Source organism: Ochotona princeps, chromosome 19 (assembly GCF_030435755.1).
Source record: "Ochotona princeps isolate mOchPri1 chromosome 19, mOchPri1.hap1, whole genome shotgun sequence".
Taxonomy (NCBI): Eukaryota; Metazoa; Chordata; class Mammalia; order Lagomorpha; family Ochotonidae; genus Ochotona; species Ochotona princeps.
The window spans coordinates 40,311,272-40,326,608 of record NC_080850.1 but is presented as its reverse complement, the minus strand read 5'-3'; the positions used below and the strand labels follow the sequence as shown (position 1 = coordinate 40,326,608).

Below are 15,337 nucleotides of genomic sequence, written 5' to 3'. Positions count from 1 at the left end.
TGGTGCTTGGCATAGTGTGTTGAGCTGCTTGCTGCCTGTGACACTGGTATCCCTAATGGCTGCCAGTTCAAGTTCACCCCCTTGGGACACATTTTTTGAGGTCCAGTTCTCCCAGAACCTCATCAGGTGATGACAGAGAAAGGGGGGAAAAACACAAAAATCGGGAACCTGGTTCATTCTGTTCCAAAGTCTCCAACCACATGACATGCTAAAGATTTCCCTGCAGGTTGTACTTTACACACAACTACAACCCAGCGCCTCACCCCATCTGTTCCTACAACATGTGCCAGGAGGGAGACCTTTCCCCTGTCGCTGTCTCCTGGATGGCTCAAAGCAGTATTTCACAAAGTGTGGCTGGTCTCTCTGCCTCCTGTGTCCCTCCTGTTAACACCCGCAGAAAATCGAAGGGTCACCTCTGGGTGATCAGGAGGCAGTGTGGAAACAGAATGCACCTGCCTCACTTTCTAGATTTCTTTGAAAGATAGATGCAATTTGCTTATCTTTTATTGGATAGGTGGAATGACTAAAAGAGGCTTCTCCCAACCAGATACTCACAGTAGTTGAGACCAGGCTAGCCCAAAGCCAGCACCCAGAAACCAGATCAAATCAATGTCTCTATATGGCATGTCCCCATATGGCATGTCCAGTGTGTGTCCTGACAGGCTGTGCCACAATGCCAGTATCCCCTACTATCTTGCATTCATTATCTTTTTTTCCTTTCCTCCCTTCTTTTCTCCTTCCTTCCTTCCTCTCTCTCTTTTTCTTTCTTTCTTTTCTCCTTCCTTCCTTCCTCTCTTTTTCTTTCTTTTCTTTGTTTCGAGATTTACTTATTTTCATTGGAAAGGCAGATTTACAGAGAGAAGGAGACACAGATAGCAAGATTTCTATCCGCTTGTGCACTCCCTAAATGGCTGCAGTATTGGCCACAGCTGAGCCAATCTAAAGCCAGGAACTTCTTCTAGGTTTCCATGCAGGTGCAGGGTCCCAAACACTTCAGCCGTCCACCACTGCTCTTCTAGGCCACAAACAGGGAGCTGGATCAGAAGTGGAGCAGCAGGGACTTAGAAGTGGAAGATTCGCCAGTTCTGCCATTCTGCTGGCCCTGTTGTCTGTCTGTTTTCTGAGATCTTGCAGAACCAAGTTGTTTCTCAGGAAAAAAAAAAAAAGGCCCAGGGTTGGAATTTGATAGTGAATTCCACCAACAATTAAAGAATTCATGCTAACCCATTTCAAACTGTTTTCAAATGTTTGTGGAGGGAATCCTTCTGATCTGTCATATGAGTCTAGAAGTACCTGATACAAAAGCCAAACAAAAACTATATAGAAGAAACTACAAGCCAATATTCTTGAGAAGCACAGATGTAAAAAACAACTCAGTGAAATACTGGCAAACCAAGAGCACGCCGGAAGAATCAGATGCTGTGAACAAGCGGAATTTATCTGTGGAATGCAAAAATGATTCTGCTTATGAAAATCAATGATTGTGACAGACCACATTAATAAAGGACAAATATCATAGGATCCTCACGGTATATGCAGAAAAAGTATTTGACTAACTTTAACACCCTTTCAATTTATAAACTCTTGTTTAACTGGGAACAGAGGGTACTTCAATATAATAAAGGGCACACATGAAAATCCCATGGAGAAAAAGGAAAGCTTTTTTCATGATAAGGAACAAGGCAAGAAAGCCCAAATATGAATAATTAACCCTGTTTGCAAATTCTGTCTACGTATTTAGAAGATTTCACTTTGTGAAGTTCGAGCCTACAAAATGAACATACACAAATCCATTGTTTCGTACACAAAGGAAAAAAATAAGAAATTAAGAAAGCATTTACATCTATAATACCACCATGAAAAAATAAAGGTGAAATACTTAGGAATAAAGTAGGCTATAAAAGACTCTGAAGGGCTGGCACTGTGCTGCAGTAGGCGAAGCTAGAGCCTGCAATGCTGACATCCCGTATGGATGCTGTTTCGTGTCCTGGCTGCTCCACTTCTGACCCAGTTCCCTGCTACTAGCCCAGGAAAAGCAGCAAAAGGTAGCCCACGTATTTTAGCCCCTACCACCCACTCGGGAGATCCAGATGAAGCTCCAGACGCATGTCGGCACTCCTGGCCCAGAGCTGGCTATTGTGGTGTGGTGATCTGAGGGGGTGTGAATCAGGAAATGAAAGATTGTTCTCTCTCTCTCCTTCTCTTTATCTGTAACTCTAACTTTCAAAGTAAATAAATAAATCTTTTTAAAAAGAAACTTGTATACTCAAAACTACAAAACACTGATGGAAAATTTTAAATAGGACGCAGCCAGATAGAAAGACAACTGATTTTGGAAGACTCAGTAATGTTTAAATGTCTATAATATGCCTGCTGATCTAACAGATTCACTGCAACCCTTATCAGAATCCAATGACCTTTTATAATGAAATGGGAGAAAAAAAACCTCTATAGTTCATGTAGAACTGTGAAATACCAAAAATAGTCAAATTTTTCCTGAGATAGAGCAAAACTAGAAGCATCATGTTTCATCATTTCAAATATATTGCAAAACTACAGTGGCCAAATGGTGTGGTTCTGGCATAAAGACAGATGTATAGGCCCATGGAAGAGAACATAGACCTAAGAAGTAAATTTGCACATTTGCTGACAACTGCTATGTGACAGGATAAAAGGAATACACAATATGTGACACTAAGAAAACTGGTTATCCGCATGTCAAAGTGTGAATTAGACTGCTCTCTTATGGACTACACACATGCCAAAAAAACCCAAAAAACAAAACAAAACCCTCCAGATGTTTGAAGAATACATGTAAGACCCAAACTCTAAAACCTTGAAGGCAATGTACTGTGACATTTAGTTTAGATGTTGATTTCCTGTATGTGGTACTAAAAGGCACAAGCAACAAAAACAAAAATAAGCAAGCACTACTTCATCAAATGAAAAGCTTCTGTATGACAATGGAAACAACTGGCAGAGTAAACAGCCTGTGGAGGAGTAGAAAACATTTGGCTGTATCTGATGAGTTACTAATCACCAGAAAAAAAGATAATGAACTTTTACAGCTCAATAGCACAAAACCCAGTAACCCAATAAAAAATGAGATAAGGCTATGAATAGATGTTTCTCCAAAGTGTGTGTGTGTGTGTGTGTGTGTGTGTATACACACATAATCAGTAGTTATAAGAAAAAATGCTAAATGTCCCTAATCATTAGAGAAATCCAAGTCAAAACCACAGTAAGACAGCAGGTCGCATCTGTCAGGATGACAAGCATTTTAAAAAAATCACAAATGTTTGAGGATGTAGAGAAATAGTTGCATACTATCTGTTGGAATGCAAAATGCCACAATGCCATCAAAAATACAGTGGAGAATCTTGAACAAAGTTATAAATTGAATCACCACATGATGCAGGAATTCCACTTCTGAGTATCCACAAAGAATTGCAGTCATGATGTCAAAGAGGTACCTGTCTGTACTTTCATGTTCACTCCTGTACTGTTCACAACCAAAACGTGGAGACAACCTAAATGTTCCCTGGCAAATGGCTATGGAAGTGATATATTCCTATGATGGAATAGTCAGTCTTGAAAAAAAAAAGGAAATTCTGCAATGTGCAATAACAGGACTGCCTTTTAGGACACTCTCCTACATGAGGGCTTGTTGCAAAAAGATAAGTTATCAAATGAAGCATCTGAAAGAATGAAGTTCATAAAATGAGAGAAGAGTGGTTGTCAGGGTTTGTGTGCAGAGGGGAAATGAGGAGTTGCTGGTCAGCAGGCATGACGTTTCAGGGAAGTGAGATGAAGACACCCTAGTGGTCTATTACACAGCCTTGCACGAGTGGTGAACAAGCATGCATCACACACTTAGCAATGTGCTAAGAGAGTAAAAACAGGTGCAAAAAAAAAAAGCGCCAAATACCCATGTGTTGCCATGCCTGTGTACCAGGAAGCTTCTCCTCTACAATCAATACCCAGGAAGGCAATTTGTTTGAATCTTGCCGCTTCCATGAACCTCTCTGGAAATTATGCAAGGTGTGCCATCGTGCCTGAACTACTCCCAGAGCCTTTTCTGCTCATTCCACCTACTCTGAATCTCATTTGGCACAGAGAGAAAAAAAAAATTCCCTTAGGCCATGGAGTTCAGCTCTCAGGAGATAAAGTATCCGTACCATGCATCCTTCTCCCTTTCAAATCCCATCTATTCATTTTCTTTCACATTAAATGCTCATCTCTATTGAGAGTGTGCTTTAATTAAGTCTAGAAGTAGAGAAACCTGACTCTTAAAAAGACACATACGGTAAAGTACATGAATATATACATGTAATTATAAATTTTATGGATATTTGCTTATTATAGAAATGCATGTTTCATTAAAAATTAAAACAGGAAAAGTAAGTAAAAAGATTTTAAAATTACCCACCTTCCACCACTTAGCTGTGAACACTATCACTAGTGTGGAGCCTGTGCCAGTCTTTATGGGAGGTAAAAGGGGCTTAGATTTACATATTATTTTCCACTGACAAAAATGGGATCACATGATACAGTTCTTTTATAATCTTTTTTTCATATAATAGCATATAATTAATAGTCTTCTTCGGCAGCAGTCTATTTCTTAGAGTGGTTCATGTCTTCCTTACTTTCAAAAAAAATCTTCTTTCCAATATTTGAGAGCAGAGTACTAATTGCCAAATGCAGATGTAGAGGCTTTTCTCTTTGTGTTAATGTAATGTATCACTGCCCCTGCCAAGAAACATAGTTCTATTTTAATATTGCTCTTTTAGACAATGCATAACTGCAAGGGGATAAATCCCACAGTTGATCTGGTGAGGGGCTGTTTTAAAGCACTGTTTCCTGGTTGACCTTCCCTGCCCTTCCAATTGCCCACTGGAGTGACTCTTTTGTATTGGAGATTCTACCCCCTACCTTCCGGGTAAATGTTTATACAGGGCAGGGAGAAATCAGATTCAATATTCCTTTAAAATGGCATTGATTAAAGATCTCTCTGCTTATGATGGGCACATCATATGAGTTTCAGCTACACCATCAGCGTCAGTGAATGGCTGGTGTACCAGTTAGCTAGTCATGTTTGATTTTTCTGCGACACCCAATGGTCTTAGATGTTGCTAGGACATATAGGACTATGGCTTGTCCCTCCCTCTCCAACTCAAATAGTTTTATTTATATGATTCTAAGACACTGGTAACTTATCGTGTCTACAAGTAAGACCCTTAGCAAGAGATTAGAATAGATTAAGTCACTTGGAGTGTGGCCCTCATGACTGAGCTTTGGTGACTTTATAAGCAAATAGTGATGGAGACAGTCATGTGTGCTCCCTATCCCTGTTGCTGTGCAAACTTGGTGTCAGCTCAGAACTGTGCCAGCAAGAACACCATTTCCAGAAATCAAATAAACCTCTTCACTTTATTAAGTTAGGCTCCCTTGGATATTTTATTACAGCTATGAAACGCTATGAGCATATTTCTGTGGCCTGTGTTTGAATGTATCTTTAATGAGCAGATGTTGATTTCTGTGTCAGTGCCTTTGTAGGGAAGTAAAAAGCATTTCACTAACTGGACAGCATCATCGTATGTTCGAATGTAGAAACTGTGATGTTGAAATGCACTAGAGTAATGCCATGAGGCTCTGGAGGAAGGAATGCTGCTGACAGGTGAGACTGGGAACACCTAATAGAAGCCAGACTGGAGTGGGCCAGCACACTGACTTTTACACAGCAGAGTGAACCCAGATCTTTGATTAGAGCCAGCTTACCCAGTCAGAGTCAGACTGCCCTCAGGAAAGAACTTATCTGTTCTTTTCTGTGCCTTGTAGTTTGCTTGTGGCAGTTTGTGAATTCCAGAGTGGTGGCAAACCAAGTCAGAGATCCATGCATGGAGTAGAAGGCAGATGGCAAGAGCAAGTCAGCTCTTGCTCACAAAAAGCTGTAGTTGTATTTATTGCAGTGCCCGGGGTCAATTTTAGTTGGGATACACAGGTAGAAACTGAGTGGGCAGCAAGCAGTTAACTATGGTTTCCCTGGACGACCATGACTCAGAGCTACAGGTCCTTCTTAAAGGACCTCAACGTCACCTCTAGCACAACCAACAAGTTCCCAGAAGGAATCAAGATAAACAATGTTCAAGGCATGGAAGCATGAACAAGTCAGCATTTTAGCAGTGACTTCAGCCTGAGTAGCACGTGGGAATGGTAGGAAATGAAGCTAAAAGGGCACAGGGAACCCCATGAGGTGCTTTTACTTACTAAGGGATTCAGGTGTCTTCTGCAAGTGATGGATAACAGGATGGCAGGAATATAGATTGCAGAACTTAATAACAAGAAAAAGGCTTCCTCAGAATGGCTACATCCATACTGATAAGAGGACAAGGTTATGTGTCGCAGTGTTTGATGGGAAAAACATTGGAAACAACTGGATGACAATATACCCAATGGAGTCATGCTGCTATGAGAAAGAACAAAGCCAAGGCTGTCTGTGTGTAAAATGGAGAGTCCTCAAGGTGCGAGTGAAAAGAGCCAGGTGCAGAGTGTAGGGATCTTGTTCTGATGTTTTCAGAGAAAAAAAGAAGGTGGCATATGCATACAACCTAACATTATGATTAGTTTGGGGGGGAAATAGAATGAGAAAGAGGCATATGGTTCGCTGATTTAAGGCTTGATTATTTTTATATTCAAGAAAGACAATGTTTGAAGCTTGCTGATACGTGCTTCCCTGCAAACAAATACTTTGTTTGCAGCTATTGGGCATCTAGAGTAGCTTGATCCATAACCTTGTTGGTTGCGTCACTTTGCTGGCCCAGGTGGGTGATGACTTATGAAGATGGGACATTCGAGGAGCAAACTGGGACTGGGGCATGTTCTGGGAAGCCTCTGTTCTATCCCCAGCCCAGCCCATCAAACTTGGCTGAGAATTCTCTGCTGTGAGATAGAATCCCACCTGCTCTCTGACACACACAAGCCAGCTATGGTGAGAATAATGGGTAAAACTATGTTTTGGATGCCTATTTGGAAGAATAACAAAGTCTTCATTTGGATATAGTTGTTAGGACAAATGTAGTGAACTTTGAGATTTCCTATTGACCTGGAGAAAGGATCCTTCCCCTTTCCCCCCATCCCTATCTCCCAGCCTACCCCTTCAAGCCAAAGTTTGTTCTTTGGGGCATTTTAAACTTTTGACTTCTGGAGAAAATGCATCCTTATGAAACCTAGCTGGCTCCAACTCCCAGTGGGTTTTTCAGGAGACTGCCTTTTGTCCAAGATACTTCAGTTTTCTGTTGTTGTTTTAAGGCTTTGAAAACAAAAATTCCAGAACTGCACGGTATAGATTTTTCAGCCTCCCTGAAGCAGCCAGCATTGTTTTTGCTCTCTCCTTTTGAATCCAGGAAAACAAGCCTTTTTTTCATTATATAGTTTTATTTACACATCATTAAGCTGATTTACCATATTACGCCATCGCTGTAGGCTTAGCATTCATGGTTTTCTCCCATCGAGAGAATGAAACAATTAATTCAGGGCTTACTGTAATAAAAGGATCTTTGCACAATTGTAAAAATATACACCATCGGGGTTTGTGCTGAAATCCCTGATTTTCCTAAAGTCCACTTTGTGGGGCTGGGGGATGGGATGGGCGTGAAGGGATTGGAATTAAGTAAATTATAAATACAACAAATGAGATGCAGGCTATAGAGGAACACTGTGTGTTCATTAGGGATTCACTAGCTAATAAGGAAACAGTTCTGATGCGCACAATGTACCAGGGTTTCCCTCCCCCTGGTTTCACTTTGGAAAGTACATTTTGCCTAGTAGGGTTAGCTCTGTGTTTTGGTACTCCCTGAGTCCAGTTTGCTTTCTCAAAACAGACGTGTGGTTTTTATTTTACTTGGTAAATGCTGGACTTTAAACATTCTGTGATTCTTTCTAGCACAACAAAAGAGAGATCGAAAATGAACGTCCATGTTAACTTGGCACCCAGAAACAGGATCACAATAACAAGCCAGCAATATGTGGTGTGGTTTGGAGCTTGGTAAACAAAGAAACCATTATTGCCTCTCGTGAACAAGTACCTGAACGCTGAGACAGCGTCATGTCCTAATCGGAAAAATAAATGACCAGCTGCAAGGTTAAAAGCTGGTCATTCAAGGAGTGTCCTTCATATCTTTGAAAGCATCTGGAAAGCAGCCAGCGTGGACGTTCATGACATACTCATTTGCAGGGCTTGGCAGCATGTCTCCACTTGACCCCTCCCTAATCACTCATTCTGTGGGCCCGGAGCATGGCTATGCTCATAAAAAGGCAGAACAAAAACTGAAACCAGACAGATTGCTTGGGATGGATGCTGCCCCATGGACATAGAAGCACATTGATGAGATTCCTACTTTCACATTGTCTCCTTGTGCCCTTGACCATTCTTTTAGACCAATCTCCTCCAATTATGCTTGGACTATTTTCCAATTTTTAATTTTTTTCAACTTTTTTCTTTGAGAAAGAACTGAGAATTTATATGCAGCGTAAGTACTTCTGTGAATGAACCTTAAGTTTACTTTAAGAGGCTATTAGACATGGCAGTATGTGGTAATTTTTTTCAGGGACTGCAAATGACAGAATTCTGTGGTGAAGTCATATGCTGTGTCCAACATGTTCTTTGAAAGAAAGAGTTTGAGGAGCTGGTGCTGTGGCATAGTGCTACTGCCTGAAATCCTGCATCCCATGTGGGAACCTGTTGGAGTTCCAGGTGTTTCACTTTCAATCCAGCACCCTGCTAACAGATCTGGGAAAGAAATGAAAGATGGTCCAAATCCTTAGGCCCCTGTCACCCACTTTGGAGACCTGGGTGAAGTTCCTGACTTCATCCTGTTCTAGGCCTGGCCTTTGTGACCATTTGGGGAGTGAACTAGAGGAGAAAAAATATCTCTTTTCTCCTTCCTTCCCTCCCTCCTTCTCTCTCTCCATATCTTTTCTCTAGCTCTGCCATTTAAGAAATAAAAATAAATATCTTGAAAGTGAATGAGCTTCATCATAAGCTCACAGTATATTGCAGGAAACTGTACAATGAAAATACTGTACAAATGAAGGCAGTATGTTGAGAGGCCTACAAATGTTCTTGAGTTTTTTAACTCATCCAACAATAACATCAACAAAGACTCCTAATATATCCTTCTATTGAGGTTTTAATGTCCACGGTGGAGCATGAGAACTTTACAAATATTATTCTCTTTAGTTTGAAACATAATGTTTTGCACTAGTTTTGTGAAACAATTCTAAAAGAAACTCAACTCTAGTGGTCACTTGAGCTTTAAATTTTCATGAGCTATGAGTTATGTGACTTTTCTAAATTCGTGAAGCCATGTTGGTAATACTTCAGGAAATGCTATAGTGAATTAGTTGATGACCATGATGGCTTTATATGTGAAAAGAGTTGGGAGGAAATTCACTAACAGAAATTAGAACAAAAGTTTGTATCACAGAATGAGGTATCCAACAACTTCTATGCACCCAACGACTTACATGTAAATAACATCAGTAATTCAGGACATCATCACTGTCAGTCCGAATGAATTGAACACATGGCCAGCCAGTGCCTGCTTGGTATTTTTGAATTATTTTCCCCAGATAAATAATATTGAATCCTTCTAAAGCAGGCAAGATGAGCTTATGGTAGCCAGAATTTCTGACCACACTGCACATTAGATGAAAATTACTAGGAGCTACAGGGAAATTATTTGCTGTTAAGTAAAAATTATAAAGCACAGAAGAAATATTAATTACTTCATAACTTCCCAATTAAAAAAAAATTAAGTTCATGAAGCTCCAATATGGAGAGTTGAGAGAGTGGTGGTATTAAACATTTATTCTTTAGGAATAATATTATATTACTATCTTTTTTCAGATTCAGAAGTGTACCTATTTTGGTTCAGAAAACCCTTTAAAAATGATAAGATGGTGTACTTTTATAGAAAAGCAGCCCTGAGAAAAGCAGGAAAAGATTGAGATTCACTGTGGGGAGACCAGCTCTGTACCCTATCATCAGAGAGGCTCTGGTATGGCACATGAGTTTTCTTTACTCTATTTGAATTGAAACAACTTATGTTCTGATTTGAAAATGAAAAATTTAACTTCTGCTGTGTGGGATATTAGGGTACCCTGGGCAGTGTTGGGGTGACGTTGAGCAAGGACTGATCTTGCTTCATTAAAGATGATACCCAATGGTTTTCCTACAAATCCCTTTGAGACTGATCTCCAGTCTCATTTCCCAGGACGTGGTGGAATAGCTGAGACCAGGAACCCACACAGTGTTGTTCTCAAATTCTCAAGAGGATGGAGAGGAACTGGCTCTGTTTGTTTTGTGAGTCCTAGATAGGCACTGACTGTAGTTGATATTTGCCCTGTAGCTGGTAGGGTAATACAAAAATTGACCTGATTAAAAATTAGGGTTAAGTGCAAATCAGTGGAACTATCAGCTATTTTATCTTGGGGGGGGAGGGGCACCAATAAGAGAGAGACATCCTATCTTGCCGATTTTCTTCTCAAATGACTACCATACCTAAATCTGGGCCAAGCTAAAGCCAGGAACCAGGAACTCAATCTGGGGTTCTCCCATTGGGGTGGCAGGTATCACTTCTACCTGCTAAGGTGTACACTAGCAGGAAACTGGATTCAGAAGCAGAGCCAAAACCTTAGGGACTCTGATACAGATGTGGGCATTCCAGATGGCATCGTTAACTGCTGCATGACATGCCTATCTCAAATGTATGAGATTAAAATAATTAAAAATGTACTCTTCAGGTCTCTGTGTTGAGGACCCCATTCTGGGGACAGTTGGGAGAAATGGATATCTATGCAAGCTTCACAACAGGCTCTGGCAGCTTTACTGGTAGTAGAGCAACAGCAGGAAACAAAGCCACCCTTGAATTCTGAGTCGCTTTTGTTTGAAGTTCTTGGCATATTAAAATTTGCCAAAACAATTTTCTATGTATATACCACATTTTGGTTACACCAGACAAATCAATGCTATTGGTACCAGAAACACCATGAAAATGTGCAAAATCTCCTTTGAAGAAAAGGTTTGAAGCATATACATGGAGCCACTTATGGGTGTGAGGCTTCAGTTAACTGGCCTGGCTTCCTTTAATCCAGATTGCTATAAAGGAGACTCAAAGAGGAGACTGGGAAACATCTTCTGTCAGTATAACCATGCTTCTTGCTCAGGAAAGAGCCAGATAATTCCACAAGTAAGTAGGGAGAGTGCGTCTGGGAAGGCATCTAGGGGTATCAGCCACAAGCAGATCACTGTCATGTGCCCCTGCCTTCAAGCTTGTGCGTTTAAATTCACTTTAATTTTTTGGTTGCTGAGTTTATACGGTGAAAACTTCCAACCATGAGATGCCCAGTGGTCCCTCCTCAATGTCACATTAACTTTCCTTGCTGCCCTGACACCTGTGTATCTGCACAAGCTCTGTGGTCCTCGCAATGATTTGCTGCTCGTCTGATCACCAAGGTGTAGGCACAATCTTCTTCTCAAAGCCTGGAGAGTTAGAAATGTATGTTACAATGAAGGGAGAAGATGGAAGGGAAAATGGGGATGGTGGGAGGAGGGGAGAGGGGAATCCCCATACCTACAAAACTGTATAATAAAAAATAATAATAACAATAAAAACCTTAAAAAAGAAATATATGTTACAATATCTCCTTCCATGTACTCTCTTAGGGAACTCAGCCTTGAGTTTCCTTTGAGGGCCTTGTTACAAAATGTTTCCAAGCACCAGTGATTACTGTTGAGGAACAAATGTATGTTTTGTCTTAGATGTTTTGATGCCCCCTACAATCAAAATGCCATGCTATGGGTGATGTCTGTCTCATGGATCTCTGAGGGTGTAGTCCACACTGGCATTAATCATCTCTAGAATTTCCCTGCCAGTAAGGGCCATGGGTTGAGACATGGCACAGTGCATCCACGATTTAGTGGAGTATTTAGTTCTCCAGGTTCCTTCACTCTTTAGTCTTTGCTGTTCTTACTTATCCTCACCACATCACCTTTTCCATTCCAGATTGGAGAACATCAGGAGACCAAAGAGCCAGGTGAGAAGAGAGGAAGAGAGCTGGGATGTTGCACTTTTCATGGAGGAAAGAGGAAGGCTGACTACGCAGTCACAAATGGTACACACACTTTGCAGGTAAGCATGGCCACTCATTGTCCACTGCCAGAAGCAGATCTAAGTCTTAACTCCAGCAGATCTGGGAATCTTCCTACTAGATCCTTACTCCACCACCCTCTTGCTCTTCACTGTGATTTCTTCACTGACAGGGGAAGTAATAAAGTTTCAGTTGAGCTTCTGGGTATTTTATAAAAAAAAAAAAAACTTTTGAGTTTGTCCTGAAATAGTATCAGTGTATTATCTGTCAGTGGGATGGCCAAAAGAAAAAGCAAAAAAGGACACTCATGGGATTGGGATTTAAGCTTCACTTCATTTTGTTACTTACCCATCTTACTTATGGTATTTTTGAAGATGAGAAAAAAGTAGCATATTTGAACTTCATTGAATTGGTGTGTTTCACTGGGTGCTGGCTAATGGTGGCAGTTGTCTCCAAGATGTCAATAGACTCTGTCGTTGCTTAATAAAGAAATGAAAGGTCTACTAATCAAGTTTTTCAGATATCATGAAAATAATAGTGGTATCTCATATGATAGAGAATGTTAGATCAAGAAATTGATATCCAAAAATGTCTCGGAGATCTGATGATCTGAAGGTTACTCGTGCATAAAAGGGAGATTCTCAGTGGAATCCCTGTGTTATCAGGGTTGTAACTGCCATTGTTCCAGTCCTTCATTCAACAAATACTCTTCATGCTCTTTTTTGTTCAGTGCAAGAGGATTCAGTGCAAGATAGACATCGTTGCTTTTTTATGGAAAAAAAGAAAGAAAAGAAGACATGCATAATGGTAGAATGAAAATGGTGTCCATAGATGAGTTGCTTTAGCTACCAGGGAAGTTTACCTTCAGAAGACGTCATCCATGCTGAAACCCAAGGTTGAGTAGGACCAGTCTTCCCGCCATTGGGAAAGGAAGGCATGGTCCAGTAAAAAGGAATAGCATAGGAATAGCCAGGAGGTAACATGAAATGAAACACTGAAGGAACGTGAGGAGTTCATCAACACTATGGCATGAAGAGCATGGGGACAATGATGAAATATGAAATTGGAGAAGGAAAACTGGATAGGCACTGGAGGGTTTTGCAATCCACTTAAAGAGCTCAGTTGTTACTTCTGTGGGATGAGAAACTATGAAAATGTTTTAGGTGAAGATATGACTGATTTGGATTTTCATTTTGGAAGGTCCAGGCCAGCTATACTCTTGAGGAGGTAAGAGGCAGACAGGAACCATACTAGATGCCTAGTGACCTCCTGCCATTCAGATGAGGGGTGCAATCTAAGGTGATGGCTTAGATGCAAGTAGAGAGGGATAAAAAAGACTCAGAAAAAGAACCAAGGACTTGGCGGCCAGTGGTTTGGATATGGGCAGGAGGATGCCATGGTGACTTCTGAGCCCATGTCTTGAGATGAATGACACTGAAACCATTTTCTGATTTGGGGCAAAAGCAGGAGAGCAGAAACACACTTGAGAGAAAGGGTGTTGTATTTAACTTAGGACCCACTAAGTCTGAAGCAGTAAGGAGTTGTTCAAGTGGTTGATTTCCATAACGCAGTTGAATATAAATGTTAAGGACTTAGGAGAGAGGTTTGGGTTGATGATACAGATTTGGGAAAAGTCTTTGTGAGTGAACAAGGAGAGTGAATTCAATCTGCAGCCATATTCATCAAAGCCAGGAATTGACAGCTCTGGCACTAGAGCATCAGTCAGTCCTGACTGCTCCATGGGACTCCAAGTGTACTGATTTAACATCTTTGCGTTTTAGATTCTTCAAACATAAATTTGGCAAATAAAAGCAGTCACTGCATGATGGCCTTATAAGAATGACATAAGATGGAGAAGGTAAAAATGAGTAGGAGAGTGCTTGACACACTGTAAGGGCTCAAGAAAGAATAAGCATCATTATGGTGGTTGTCATAGTTGTGTTTAAGTTGATGTTTGGATGAACTATTTTTAAGAGTGACAGGCAGGCTGTGCATTAGAGGATGGACTGAGATGGTCCAATGAGGAATATTTAAGGAACCTGGGTCTGGCCAGCTTGATATACCCATTTGGAGTTGCCCTTTTTAGACTCATGGGAGACTTCCAGAAGAAATGGAGATGAACAGAAGGCAGAAAAGGAGATAGAATTACCATGTGGTTCCCCAGAATGAGAAATAAGATGAACTGGCAGGGGTTCCAACGGGTCTGGCCTCCCTAGGATGTAATGGGAACCTTCTAATGTCTGAAATCCTGTAAAAGAGAGGAGTGCATTTTCTCTCTGAGAAGTAGGGGCTTCCTCATGTCTGAATTATAGACCCTGTAATTGCAGTCATAAGAGTAATATTTATTTGCTAGGGTTGGGGTCAGCAGAAGCCTTACTGACAGTAGGACTTGTGCCTGCTTGGAACTGGATGTTTAGAATCTCTGTCCCCAGAAAATCCATTATCATCTGTGAACATTACCTTACGATGTTTGTTCTCTAGCAATTGAAGAGATTGTTCTTATCGTTGAGCAAGACAGGGGCTGAGACACTTAGCAAGGAAACACTTCCTCTTCTCTCCTAGGGCTCTACTCTATAGCACCCAACCTCTGTGACTCAAGTGCACATAGCACAGCATCCTGGGCAAAGGGCACAGACTGTGTGTGTCAGCATAAGAGTATGCTGGGAGGCTTTAGTTCCCAGTGACTCCTAGACCTGAATACATCATTATCCACCTCCAACTGACAAGGCTCCTCCTCCGCTCAGCCTTCTCTTCCCACAACCTCAGGAAAGGTGCAGTACTAAGTCATAAATTAGAGGAGGACAAGATCTTACATCCTGCACTGTGGGTTTATCTTCTGGTAGGAAAATAGAGCAAAAACCTTCATGATTTATGGGCCCATCATTCTGAGCTGGAAGGCTCAGCTGCTTCTGTAGGCTCTGGCCAATATTCATGATGTAAGGTAGTTACGTCTGGCAGGTAGCGCTGCCGTGCTTGTCACTTAGCCTGATCCTGATGATGAGCTGGTGGGCAGCACTTAGCTTCCAAGCCACCCTTGCATTAAGCCCATCATACATTAAAGCAGGTGGGGATCACGAGACACAATGGGTTCCCCTGCATGAATTTCGCAGGACATCTATTCAGCAGTGACAGGGTGGCTGCAAAATAAACCAACACTTGCCTCATATGTGGAATATTTGGGAGGAGG

At 41.2% G+C, this 15,337-nt stretch overlaps 1 protein-coding gene across 1 annotated transcript in view; it reads left to right on the top strand.

The window, feature by feature from the left end:
• The first annotated feature begins 12,069 nt into the window (after positions 1 to 12,069).
• MEGF10 (multiple EGF like domains 10) overlaps positions 12,070 to 15,337 on the top strand; it is a 204,900-nt gene continuing 201,632 nt past the window's right edge. Inside the window, exon 1 of the mRNA XM_058677551.1 lies at positions 12,070 to 12,191. The gene's annotated coding sequence lies outside the window, so the exon portion shown is untranslated. The remainder of the gene's footprint in view (positions 12,192 to 15,337) is intronic.